Source organism: Anser anser (assembly GCF_964211835.1).
Source record: "Anser anser genome assembly, chromosome: 11".
NCBI classification, from domain to species: domain Eukaryota; kingdom Metazoa; phylum Chordata; class Aves; order Anseriformes; family Anatidae; genus Anser; species Anser anser.
The window spans coordinates 3,949,105-3,963,296 of NC_139732.1; the positions used below are offsets into that span (position 1 = coordinate 3,949,105).

The window sequence follows — 14,192 nt, forward strand, 5'->3', positions numbered from 1 at the left end:
GAAAATTAAATTAGCAAATATTAGTTCAGAACAACCTGTGAGAGTCTAAGAGCTATTTTATGGCTGCGGACTGCTCTGATCTGAATGCATACCGACTAGCATTCTCCTGCGATACAGTAAAAGACTTTTCTCCCATCATTTCTCCACCTTCCTTTTCCTCACCAGGGCTCCCAAGTCAGACCATGGACCATGGCTGGCAGCCCCCGTGCCCCTGATGTTCCACCTCACCAGCATGAAGTGAGCATCAGCACTCCAGCCCCTGCCCAAGTCTTGGCCTCTCGCTATATGTGCTGCCCCGTGTACATATCACCACACATTGCCATCACCTGAGCACAGAGGTATAAACCTCCCTACAAGTCTTTTGATTTCCACGCTTCTTCTTCCTTTAGCCAGTACAGGCTACCCTCACAGCAACTGCTTCAGAGGCCCATCTTTTTAGCTACAGAGCCACAACTAGTTGCGGATCAATTAGTTAGGAATGGCCACTTTGGAAGTCTGAAGCAGTTTTGCTATGGAGAAGAGGTGGTAGAAGGCCACCAGACAAGTCTCAGTGGAAGGAACAAGAAAACGAGAAGAACCTTCCTGCTCTTCACAAAGAAGCAAGGCTCTGTGACATGAGCTTAATTAACGTTTGTATGAATGCTACTTTTGTTCATATTTAATACATCTTCTTTTAACTGTAATTCAAGACCACAATGATTCTAAAGTATTATTCCTTTGAACCATATTTTTTAGAACTACTACTCCATCAAATTTAAGAAACAATTTTAAGACCACATATGACTCTTGAAATCATATGGATTATTGGTGAGAGCAACAGAGATTAAAAAACAAACGGGGAGGGAGACAAAATGGCTCTTTGTGGGCTTTCAAAGTGCTTTAACACCCAAAATCCAGCACTATAAATTGTAACTCCTGATCTAAGAGAACTGTGGCCAGAATTTTCCACAGTTCATAGTGGACCTAAGCATAGACCTAAGCACGTGCTTTAACACTTGACATCCAATTTTAGTAAAACAACTAAGTACATTTCAATGCCACTGGTTCCACACTAATTCAAATGCTACTACAGAAATGCTCATTCTCAGATCAACTGAAGAAGTATAGGCGGAGTCATAACACCGCAGCAGTAAGCTTTTTCTCTGGACAGCTTTAACTGACATTATTTACATGTATGTGAACAGCACGTTTATAAATCTGAAACTTGATTCATGAAACAAACAATAAAGAACCACCAATCATTCACAGCTGAGGGAACATACAGTCTTCCACACAAACACTAAGTAACTCCTAAAAGCTACAGAAACTTTTGTTTAAAAAAAAAAAAAAGAGAAAAAACCTTCCTAACCTTAATTAGAAAATTTAAGCTTGTAAGCCACAGAAACACACACACGCAAAAAAAAAAAAAAAGGAGGCTATTTTAAAGTCTCCTTGGCCTTATCAGATCGATTTCTCTAAGATAAACACATTTATTCCTTCTACAGATACTTTCATACCATACAGTTTTAAGAAATACATGCAGGCATCCTATAAAATACTAAAGTATTATTCAGTAATTCCTATATTTACATTCTCCTTTTGCAGTAGCCAAACTTCATGTACACTTTCTTATAGAAGGATGGGGCATCTGCACCTAGGCAGCAGGAGTTCCACAATGGACTTCAACCAGAGAGCAGCAAGCCCTAATAGAATAATAGGTAACTGGTTTACCTAATCGAAGGGTTTAAGTGTTGGCAATATAGTTGATAATAAACTAATAAGTTAAAAGAGCCTTCTTCACCTAGATGTCCAGCAATGATTAGACTAAATAAGGGCTGAAAATTGTTTAGAATTAATGTTGTTCACATTTAAATACAAATTATCTTAGTAGGGTTTTGCATATTGATTGTGCACTGCTGTTAAGTCCTCTTATTTCTATAGAAATAAATGATCCCTACTCAACATATAAAAGCTGTCCTAGTACTAAATAATGATCTCAACAGGGGGCAAATCCTAAATGGAAGTAACTGAAGGGGACTAAATTCTACACTCTGTAAGTACAAGACCAAGAAACACCTAAGACCCAGAACAAGGTACAAATGGCTCCCAAGCCTAGCAGAACTTCCATTTACACAGATAATGCTTTCTGAACAAATCTCCAAAAAACCAAATACACACGAGTCCTAACAGAGGCAGGAAAGAGGTCTGATTTTTAACCGGTTTCCTATTTCAAGAAAGAGGTGATTATGAAAGGAGGAAAAGCTGTCAACGAAACATGCCCGAAAAGGCACATCCGATACTCCTCCTTGCGTTATCTGCCAGCTCTGCTCCTCCTGACAACATTTTCCTGGCACTGTGGCAAGCCACAGAGGGACCCTGAAAAAAAATTTTGTCATTAAACTCTTGCTCTGGTACATAGGTCTGGTACACTTACATGTAGCTGGAAGCACGCTGAATGCCAATGCTTCTCCTTTAACTTCTGTTTGTTTGGTTTTTTTCTTTTCTTTCTTTCTTTTTTTCAGCCCCACCACAAACATCAAAGAGAAAAGTGGAGAGATTATTGACACTTTAAAAAAAAAAAAAAAGTAATTTGGAAGTTCAGGGGTATTTTCATTCACAAATCAGAAACTGCAGAATTATGCCATGATTTTTTTTAATAGTAAATCATTTGCTCCATAATAAATATAATTAAATCAAGAATAAAAGCACAATTAGTAAAAGATATATGATGTGTAATAATAACAACGAACAATAAAAACTGTCTGAGGACTTATTGGACTTATTTCTAAATCTGTATTTGTAAAGGAGCAACATAAGAGGGTCTCCCATTCTGATAGGTAATATTTTACTTGACTCATATATATGAAACACTTCTTCAAAAGCCCAATCTCCCAACAGAAAATCTCGTCAAAGCAAAGTATACCCAGAAAAAATAGTCCCTGTCTGATTAAAAACATTGATATCTTCTGAAGAGGTACATGAATAAATGTCATGCAGTTGAAGAATATGCACCAGCCAGACTGTTTTAGAGGCATCAACCGTATTTTAGACGTTCATACTAGCTACAGAGCAGAGGAATGAGAACTGTGTTACATTACAGACTATACATGTGTAAATAGTTTTCAAATCTATCTGGTTTTATTAAAAATGTAAATCATAAATTGTAATACCTCTGCCAATGTCGCTGAAGAAGCCTGTGTGGTAAGTCCTTTCTTTCCCACAACAGAAGGCCTCATCAAATGCAAGTTGTATAACTTAATGGTGAATGGGAATACACCTCAAAAGCTGTATTCGGTAAGCAAAAGGTTGAGTGTGAAATCAGTGAGTTTAGTGTCATGATGTGAGAAGTAGCTAATCAACAGTTGGTATTTGAAAGAGGCTTGGAAATTGTATTTATAAAACAGTATCTTTTTGCTTGTGTGGTGATGACTTCAATTAGAAACAAGCTAAATTTGACTGATCCAGCTCACACCTGAAAACAGGATACTAAGTCACAGATGGCTATGGATCTGGTCATTAAAACATTCATTAAGGTCTTCAATTAGTGAACTCAATGGTGAATTTTCATAAAAGCATTGAAGAAGTGTTTACAAGCTTGGGCCTGTGAAATTCACAATTCTCTAACAGGAAGGCTATCACTTTTCAAAGAGTACCCAAGGGTACGCATTTCTCCTCTTTATAAAGGGTTTGTGGTAGCAAACAAAGGACACTGAGTGAAGGTAGGAAGTCAGACAGTGTGGGAAATGGGACAAGAAGGGAAGCTCTGGGTGCTCATGTCAGACAGCTCCATTATTAACAGCAGCCACCCCTTGAGAGGTGCGATGCTTTCTCACACTGCCCGAGTCCCTGTATTCGTAAAGCAGCTGTCAACATCCATAGATTTGGGCAGTTTCCCCAGAAAAAGCTCTTTGCCATTTATACTAGAAAGCAAAATAAATTAAAATCCAAACCAATTAAACATTCATCACAAATAATAATAATAAAAAAAAAAAGAGTTTAAGAGCTTTCATGCAAAAGGTAACTTCCAGCCAATATTTTACTCCAAAGTACCTTACTACAGTTAATCTACCAAGGATCTGATTTTATGCATTCTCCACGTGTAAAATTTCACTAGGTGCCAGTGGCAGTAAAGGTCTATAAGTGTTGAAGATATATTCCCAAATCTGTCTCAGCTGTAGGAAGAGATGTCACAGCATTACTAGATGACAGCAACTCAGACCAGTTCTAAACAATGAAGATAGCTTAACCCAACTACAACAGATATTTACACACAGTTGATTAAGGGTTTGACCTCAAAAAGTCAACTATAAGGTGCTCATGGACTTCCATGGGCTTTGAACCAACTCATAAGAAATACTCAAGCTAGCATTTTTTGTGCTACATGACAGAGGATTATATACTGTCTATACAATACAAGTATATATAGAAAATACAGCATCAAATTAGAGGAACACCATTAATGTAGTTTAGGTTTTGTAAAAAAAAAAAAAAGTTGCACAAAAATTGAAGATCAATAAAAATGTTTCCATGATTCTTTTTTTAATCCCATTGAAAACAATTTTTCGTTGTAAACATTTTTGCTAGCCAAGCACTGCAGCATTGTGCAACTGCATGACAGCCAAAGAGAAACTGATGAAAAGCTGACTAGATTGATTTCATTTTTCCAACCAGAGTGAAATACGTAAAAGGAAATAACAAAATGGTGAAGTTATTTTTATATATAAAAATGTTCACGTTTAATAAACTCACATGGAAACCGCACAGCCAATGGTAACTGCTTTTGAAGTTCATCTACAGATCCCTTTGGTTCTGCACAGAAACAAAGGCAGCAGTGGGGCCCTGTAGCACCTTTTCTTTCCCCTTTCCCAACGACTGCAGAAATACTCTCTGCTGGGGAAGTCAGATCTGGGCCTGCCCAAACTCTGTATCACCCATTCCCTCGGTGACCTCCCAGGTTTCTGTGTAGAAGTCTGGCAGGGGGTTACTACTGGAACTCGGAGCTATATTTATTCCCTTGGCTCCCATCCACCACTGTTGCAGAGCAGCCAGAAGGGGAACCAACCAATACAGCACGGAATCTGCCAGAGTTGCGCTGCCAGAGAAGTTAAGAATGAAAGACAGAGGAGAGAGAAGCTATCAAAATGAGTATTTCTGACTCCAAGCAAAGAAGAGTTTCCTCCCTTTGCAGATCCCCCTTCTACAGATGAGGACATTTTTACTGCCCTTTTTAAGAAAATCTGACAGAGAAACCTCCCATTTCCACAAGTCTTTTACATCTCACATGAGCTTCTCTGTGAGGGATGGAGCACTAGCAGTATGCCTTGCATCTCTAAGGCCCTTAGCCTTTACATGGCATTTCTCTCCACCTCACAGTAGGACAGAGAGCCATCCCCAAGCCCTGCACCATACAGAGGTTCAAAGCTTTACAGTAGAAGGGACTAATCCCGCACCTGTTGTGCCTCCTACAGCTGAACGCTCGGTGCTCAGGGGAAAATCAGTTAATCAGTTTTGTTCACACACACAATCCGTTGAACGAAACAATGGAAACAAAACTTCATTTTGAGATGAAAACACTCTGCATTACCAAGACGTGTCCCCTCACCAACTGATTTTTATAAACAATGGATCATGAATTTTACAAGAAAGGCACAGAGCTGAGTAGGGAACAATTTCCCCACATCACAAATACCTTAAAGACTTCAGAATTTCCTTTTGTTCCTTGTTAGGGCAAACCTAACTTCTCTGAAGGAAGGGACAGCCAAACAACATTATGAACACAGATGCTCTCACTGTATCGCACTCAGTGCTGTGGGGTACAAGATTCTGCAACAGAACAAAGCTAGATCCAGTCTCTCACATCACACTTGAGTGTCCAAGCCAAGAATCAGCCCTCTTCTGACCTACTGAATAATTAAATTATTATTTAAATAGGAATGGCCTGAAGCAGGAACTTAAAAAGACCCACCTTGGAAGAGCCAAAATGTGGTTATTAGAGCACTCACCTGGGATGTGAGAAACTCGATTTGAAGAAGCTGATTCAAATAAGATATGAGAGGAACGATCTGAATCCAGCTCTCCTGTGACCCAGGTGCATTTCATAATCACCAGTCCATAATGAAGTGCAGAGATGCAACTCTTTCATTTTGAGCAGAAATTCAATTGTGGACCTGAGAAATCCTTCAAAGATGCAGCATGTTACTGCAAACTAATGAACTGGCATTTTTCAACAGCGAGAAGAAAACCCCAGCTCATTCTGGCCAGAAACTATACTTCTATATTTGGAAAGCACCTAGCATGCCAAAGACTCTACCAAAACATTCAATAGATTGAAATTTTAATCCAGAAGTGGTTGTGGGTTTCCTACTGCCAATTTAACTAATAGCATGTTCATTTATCACGTACGTATAGCTTTCTGTAAAAGAAAGATGTTTGAACTCCTGTTCTTTAAAACATTCAAGGGTATTTTAAAATATTTGAGCTATTTTACAAGAGATTTTATGGTAAATTCCAAAGAAGGGAGTATTTAGAGCAGGAGAGTTTTGTTAGCTGGTATTATGGTACTAATAAAGATGCTGGGATATCTTCTACCAGTTATTTTATTAGCCCTAAGAGGAATTACACTCCTATAGCAAAATCTCAATAAGTTAATGAAGAATAGATCCCTTTAAAAGGTAAATGAAGTCATTTTATTATACATTTCAATTTTCAGTAGCCCATAACCTTTGCATTTGATAAACTCAAAAGTTTGGATTTCTTTTTGTACTTGGACTAATGAACCAGGATCTTACATGCTTTCTGAGAACACCAGGCTTTGCACTAAGTTTACATCCAGGGGAATCACACATTGTATTTGCAGTGAAACTAGGGATCACATGAGACTCTCCTGGTGTGGAAAGGAGGTTTTATCTACAGACATGGTCCTGCCCCAACTGAAATAAGAGGAGCAGAATTAAATCCTAGAAACCACATAAAAATCAACCAAATTTTGTGCACTTTATGGGTCTCCTCTCTGAGTAATTTACATAAAAAATGCAGGGGTACATTCCAATGAAACCAAGCTTCAGTGAAAAGATACCTGTATCAACAGTTTCAAAACTAGTGTTGTTTTCTAACACTGGGTCAACACCTAACATTCAAAAAACTCAGAAGTCATGGACTGAAACCTACAAAAATGTTCATGCAAACTCTTGAGGAAAACAACAACAACGAAACAACAAAGAGCTTGTCTACATGCTTTTTTTTTTTTTCATAACAGTTCCAGCAGTGCTATGGGTTAACCAGGACAGATGTCTGTCAAAAACTCCTTGTCCCTAGAGCAGAAGGCAGTTTCTGCTTCCCCTGTCAATTATAAACTTACCCCAGAGAAGACAAGATTCCTCCCTAATTCAGTCCATCAACACAAGATACTTTTCTGTCACATCTCTACCTTGAAAAACACTGATATCAAAAACAAAATTTTGCACTGCCCCATGTTTTAACATTTCTACTCATCCCTGAAGAAAAAAGAAACGTTTCTAGACCTACAGAGCCAATGTTAACAAATATGCATGAAAATAAAATGTATCCATGAAGTGCTACCAAAAGACATGTTAGGACATGAGCATCCAGCCCACCGTGTTAGTCGTCGTTAACAGAAACCCGGCTTTACACCTCCTTGCTTTCTTCTCCCTGACTCTCACAAGCTCTTTCTCAAGAAAGAAACCTAGGCTTCCCTTGAACTCATTTCTCTTTTCCTTGCTGGTAATTTATTCCATACGTTTATTATCCTTTGTATGAAGTAATTCTGCCCAAGTTTCCTATTTATCTATGCTTTTGTAAATTTTAGATTAAAGGGACATATCTGTATTTATCTATATGTACTATTGATGTACCAATGACAAGATTGATGGTAACAATGTTTGAGCAAATCTGTGGAGACCAACTTCTGAGAGTGACCTAAAACAACATTAATACAAATCATGGTGCCATTTCACAAAATAAACATAGGGCCAGCCCTACAACCTGTACTATCACGTGTTAAGTCGCAGATCAGTAGGGGCCAGGACGACCAAGGAAGCAGTGAGCACAGCCCTGTTGTCACTGAGTAGGACTGTGGGACTTGGGGTGACCCTTTAGTAGTGTCAAGGAGCTCAAGCAGGGCTCCCACCTTCCTCACAAAGAACCACAGTGACTGTGCCATAACATCCCAAAGGCATAAAACAGGAGGAAAAGTTTGTAACAGTGCTTATCACAGTTTAAAAAGAAATGTCGTAGAAGAAATTATAATGAAATTCACATTTAGGCTGAGAAGAGCTAATTGTAACTTTGCACTGTGATTCCCTGACCCATTCGAGGCCGAAGGCGAGGAAGTTCCCCGGGACATCCCTGCCTGCCCAGGCCACACTCTCTGCCCCGAGGCAGAGCACGAGCCACGGGCAGCCCCCACTACAGGCAACCAAGCTCTCCCCTACTGCTACACAGCCCACAGTGGGCAAAATTCAGCTTGTACTCTCCTTTTTCTCCCCCCCTCTTGGTTCTCCCATCCATAAAACTGAGCCAGGGCCAAATTTTCCACAGCAGCCTTTCCCTGGCACTGTGGGTAGGATAACCACTGCCTGATCTTCAGAGCTGTGGAGCAGGCAGAAAACCCCAACGACCTCCACCCTCCCGGCAAGTGCCGGCTCCCTTTGGAAGCCCGAGATGCCTGCAGCTGGGCAGTTTAACACTAACGCACAAGAATGAGCAGCTGGTTTTGAGGCAGCTAGCTCTGTTGCTCACCCCACACGGTGGGAGCGCTATCTAAGCCACCATCATTATTTTCAGGCATTGCAACCTGCAGAATTCTCTGTTAACATCCCACCACAATAGGCAGCACTGCTTTTTTTTCATAGCATGGCAAATACTTGTTATGAATTACCTAATTCTGCTTTTAGTTATGAGTCTCAAATACTGCAATGCACGATGTAGAAAAGATCAGATACTGAGGCTGCCGTGGCTATTTTAGTACTGTTTTCTTCATCTGTGTTTAAAAGACAGTCAGATTATAACAAAATTGTTTGTCTTTAATATAGTTCAACTTGACCTAATGAACCCTTCTTTTTTAAAAAACAATCTCACATAGAGTATTTAGATTAAGACCTCTAAAAAACAGTGACTTCAAAACACTTTCAAGGCCCCATCTTACAATTTTTAAAAAACACAGACAATGAGGCTAATTATAATTACTCCTCTAAAATTCTTTAGATTTTTTGATGCATCTGGTTATCTAGTAAGATGCACCTGAAAATTAGAGCAAATTTAAACATAGGGAAAAGGTGCCAGATTCAGACTACTGGAAGAATTTTCTCTCTGGGAGTGTGTTTAGTCACAGCATTGGTGCAGTTGGGCAGAGGCAGTCCAAATGCCCCCCTGCTACCCTATTCCTGTGCCTCTTTTCTGATCCGGACATCTGCTGTCTCTGAAAAGATACTTCACATCTCTCAGTGCTTAGCTTCATTTCTTAACCTGCCAATAGGAGTGAAAATGTCACAGCAGTTATTGTGATCCACTCAGATTCAAACCGACACCACTCATCTACTTGATGTTAAGCAGCAAACATCCATCAGATCATTACAATTTTCACTCGTTTCTATCCAAGGTCTGATCCTGACCGGTGACTTAGTTATAAAAAGTTCACATTCTGTATTCGGACACACAACCAGAAACTACAGCCACACGTTTGTACAATAACCCTAAGATCATCCAATTAAGCATATCAGAATTACTTTACTTTTACATCTTTTCTTTCAGTAACTCATCCTCTTTTCCTGTTCTGTGAACATCTGTGCCCAGAGTGTCTTCACTAGAGAAATTTGGATTTCCATCTACAGTTGCCAGAAATAAGTTTATTCATGTTTCTATAAAAGAAAGAATACGTAGTCTATTTTTTCATCTCTGTCCTCCTTCCCTGAATACGAATTGCTTGCACCTCCGAAACAGATGCACAAAATGCCTCAAAGAAGATGGGGCAAAGAATAAGGCAAAAAATGCAAGGTGTGAATGAGAGGATATAAAGATGGCTTTTCAGTATCGTCCTGCTTTTAGCGTTATGTAGAGCCTACATACCTCTAATCAGATATCTGAGAGAAATTCAGAGATTAAAATTTAAATTTGCTTACAAGTCCCATCAAAACACACTAAATCAGAAGATACTAAAAGCTGTAACTGTCCTCATTCAAACTGGGAAAATAAATCTATTTATGGTTTCTCTTCATTTTTTTATAAAGTTCATATAAACCCATGCATTTTATTTATTTATTTATTTAGTCAAAGCACTCTAAAAACACCTGTGCAATTCAAAGTCAACTTCAAGCAAAAACATTTGGAAAAATGACTTCTCCTGATTTTCCTACAGTGCCTGAAACTTGTGCTTCTCGGGGAATAAGCACAATCCATGTTGATGGACTGGTAGATTTTCTACGTCTGTTCTAACGCAAAGCTCTTTGGTCACCTAAGGCTACCGTGGTGGGTAAACAACCAAATGTGTCAGATTTCTGTACTGAAGTTCACAATTTCTGATCTCAGCCCTGTCTTCATTGCTGCAAGCAAAGCAGTGGTCCTGATGTTGCAACTTCCAGGCTACTCTCTCCTGATAATGAATGGGTTGGGTTATTGGCCTCCAGCATGGACAAAAATATGACAATCAGCCTCTTCATTATATAAAAGTCTTCAGTGAAGACAACGCCAGCCAACTTGCTGAGTATTAGAGAGCTCAAATATGTTCAGAAGTCAAAAAGCCCTTAGAACAATTCCTTTTTCTTCTACACAATTGATAAAGTCATAGTCCATTTATTAAAAGTGTTTTAATACAGTATTTCTGTCATAGCAACTTGTATCTTCAGGATCTCATTTGCAAAATATAGCTTTAGCATGCAAATATTTTAGACGCATTTCCTGCAAATGTAATAGAGGGACTAACCTTTCTTACATCTGCAGTTGTTAATTGTCATCATTTGAACGGCAAATGAAAACAAACTTTAAGCCAGTGGCACTTTAAAAAAATAAATCTTGTTAAATTTCATTTACCTGCAGTGATACAAATTCATAGTCACAAGCAAAATCTGAGGACAGAGCAGATAAAGGAAAGTGTCCCCACTGCAGGCTTTATCAGCTGTACCAAGAGTCCCTTCTAGTGCACGGTCTGAAACAGCAACCGATTCTCTAAGCACTTGTTACCAAACTGGAGACATTTTCTTTCTACAACATTCTGAAAACTTTAAACAACTCATTTATGATTCTTTTGTTCAAAAGATTAAAATATTAACAGTGCATCCATTAGAAGATTAATTAAACAAAAAAGGATAGCAGAAAGGGAAAAACAGGACAGGAGAGTGCAAACATCTCAGGCTATTTACAAGCATTTTTACAACAACTAGAAATCACAGAGCCCTCCTTAGCTGACTAACTTTTAAAAATTTTAAAAAAGGAGGGGGGGGGAAGAAAGGAATAGGAAAAAAAAGGAAAAAAGAAAGCACGCAACCATTAGCCTTTAATTGAACACAGGGTCTGATTTTCAAAGCTGCTGAGCACCCACAGCTCCATCTGAAGTCAGTGGAAGTGGTGAGTGCTCAGCAGCTCCGCAAATCAGGCCCAAACTGTATAGGGGTCTACTAGCACTCGAACTGAAATAGCATTTAGGGAAGGGTTTTTGTTGCAGAAATGAGAAGGTTCAAAGTAATCTGTCAAAGAAGCGCTGCTACATTCATGAGTCGTAAAGCTAGCTAGCTCTCATCCATGGGAAAAAAAGTTAATTCATAGGGCTCATAGGGCTTGCATTTGTCAAGGAGCAGGACGTCAATGCTATCATTATCAGGCAAATCAGCCAGGCGTTTAATGGTAGAATCAGGAGACATTTGCTCTCCACTATCAGAATGACATCATAACTAAAGCAGCCTTCGGCGAGGGGGGAGAAAGCCGGGGCAAGGCTTGGGCTGCACGCAGACTTTGCACTTCTGCTCTGCCGTCCCCACGGATCGCTGCTCCCCTTCCAGGAGGCAGCAATGCTTCCAACTGCCTTCGCTCCACAACTTCATCCCTACAGCATCTGCTACACCAGAATCTGATTTTGCAAAATACTTCCAAACCTGCCAGATCCAAACCTGCGATATTGCAAGCCAGCCCCTCGGCTAGGAGGGGATGGCTTTCACATATAATCTAAATTCACTTCAAAAATTCCTGGCATTTTTAATTACTTCAGTAATCTTCATCCTCAGTGAAATGGGAGGGGAGAAACACATTAAAAAACTACTTACCTCTGTGATTTAAAAAGTAACAGCTCAGTTAAGTAAGTCAAATTTTAAGCATACACAAACACACACATACACAATCTTTGAGTATTCTGAAGTATTTAGTGATGATCTGTTCGATGATCACAAACATAACAGCAATACACATTTCCCTTCAACAGCAGCTGTAATTATACAACTCAAACACCATGAATTACAAACTGTTAATCTATTTTCTTTCAGAATATCACTACAGGTACACAGGCACTGTACAAAAGCCTCACCTTGTATAAGAACTCTGAGGGAAAAAGTTATGAAAGCAGACAGAAAACCTAAAATCCCTGAGGCTACAAAAAAATCCCGCTATTGAGAAATAACCCAAGAGACCACATAGGGAATGTACAGCTTTCAGAAGCACTTCTCATCTTATTTGCACTTAACCTATTGATGTACTTATGCAGGTCACTTACTTTTCGGATATGTTTGAACCCTTTATAATCATGCAGATCGCCGCGGTTTTCACTTGGGCTTTTGGTTTTTTGGTTTTGTTTGTTTTTTTGCAAACAAGTTTCATTTAAAAAAGATCCAATTATGCAAATCTGCTCCCGGATAGGTAGTGAATATTCAATATGACGGTGATACTGTAATAGTTCAATGCAATGCACTGTACTGGACAGATTTATGAGGCAACGTCACTACTACGCTCTGGTCCTTGCTGAAGCATCTTGAAGTTAATTAAAGCTGCAATGTCCACTTTTCCAGCCACCATCCTCATTCAGGTTTACTATTTCAACATCAAAACAGCAAGGGGGCCTCCCCCCTCTCTCTGTACATTTAAGCAGCCTTCCACAGTCAATGAACAATGAACAAAGATTGGAGTGGTAGGAAGGGGGGGAGAGAAAAAAACCTCCGCAGGAATAATCAAATCCGGTTTAAACAAGTAAAAATATGGTTTCTAATATTAAACTAGAAAAGAAAACATTCTTCTCCAAGCGAACGTGCAGAGGCGCTTAGCCAACCCCTTCAGAAAGGGGCTAAAAGCAGCCAGTCCTTTTTATTTCGAGCAGTGAATGAGCCCAAACAAGGCTTCTAAACTTAATTATGACACTTAAAATAGTCTTTTTCCACATAAGCAGTGAGGCTCGCCGCTGCTGTCTGTATCAACCGGTCAAATCAGCTCAGCAAACACGGCCCCTGTTGGATTTATTTTAAACTGCACGGGGGGGGGCGGGGGGGGCAGCGCAGCCCCGCAGAGCGCTCCAGCCACGGGCGGCCGGGCAGCCGCGCCCGCGCAGCGCCCGTTCCGCACCCGCGCAGCGCCGCCGAGCCGAGCCGAGCCGAGCCGTTCCGTGCCGGGCCACGGTGCTCCCCGGCCCGCCGGGCGGCTGAAGTGGAACAGAAGGGCTCTGCGAAATCGCCTCTCCGCTGTATATCGCGCACGGCCATAGCCGGCCCGCCGCACGCCCCCCGAAACAATGCCCGCCGAGCAGGCAGGCGGCGGCCGGAGCCCTCCCCTCCCTTCCCTTCCCCTCCCCTCCTCTCCCTTCCCCTCCCCGCCGCCGGCACCCACGGGCCCGCGGGGGGGCAGCGCGGCGTCGGAGGCGCCCCCACGGCTCGGCCGCCGCGCCGGGGGACGCCGGCAACTAACTTTGCGGCTGGAGTCCCCTCCGAAAAAAAAAATAAATAAAATAAAAACAGCAAGAAAAAAAAAAAAAGGCATAAATCTTCGCGACCTTTTATTTTGCGTTTAAAGTTCACGGGCGTCACCGCTGCCTTCAGCCCTCTCCCTCCCGCGCGCACACACACATATATTAATTATTTGCAAAACTGCAACAGATGGGCGCATTAAAAGCTGGATTCTTTCCTACGCGGCATCAAAGAATCGCTCCTTTCCCCCCCCAATCCACACCCCTCCGCCCCCCCGTTAATCCCGCCGCCGGCCCGGAGCCCCCCGGCCGCCAGCCCCGCGCA

At 40.9% G+C, this 14,192-nt stretch overlaps 1 protein-coding gene across 23 annotated transcripts in view; it reads right to left on the minus strand.

Moving 5' to 3' along the window:
• The window catches only part of ZNF536 (zinc finger protein 536), a 346,292-nt gene that overhangs the window by 329,916 nt on the left and 2,184 nt on the right, over positions 1 to 14,192 (minus strand). The window contains exon 1 of one of the 23 annotated variants that reach the window (XM_083852150.1): positions 12,692 to 14,143. The exons of the other annotated variants lie outside the window; for them this stretch is intronic. The gene's annotated coding sequence lies outside the window, so the exon portion shown is untranslated. Of the gene's footprint in view, positions 1 to 12,691; positions 14,144 to 14,192 lie in introns of those variants that run through there. 23 annotated transcript variants of the gene reach the window in all.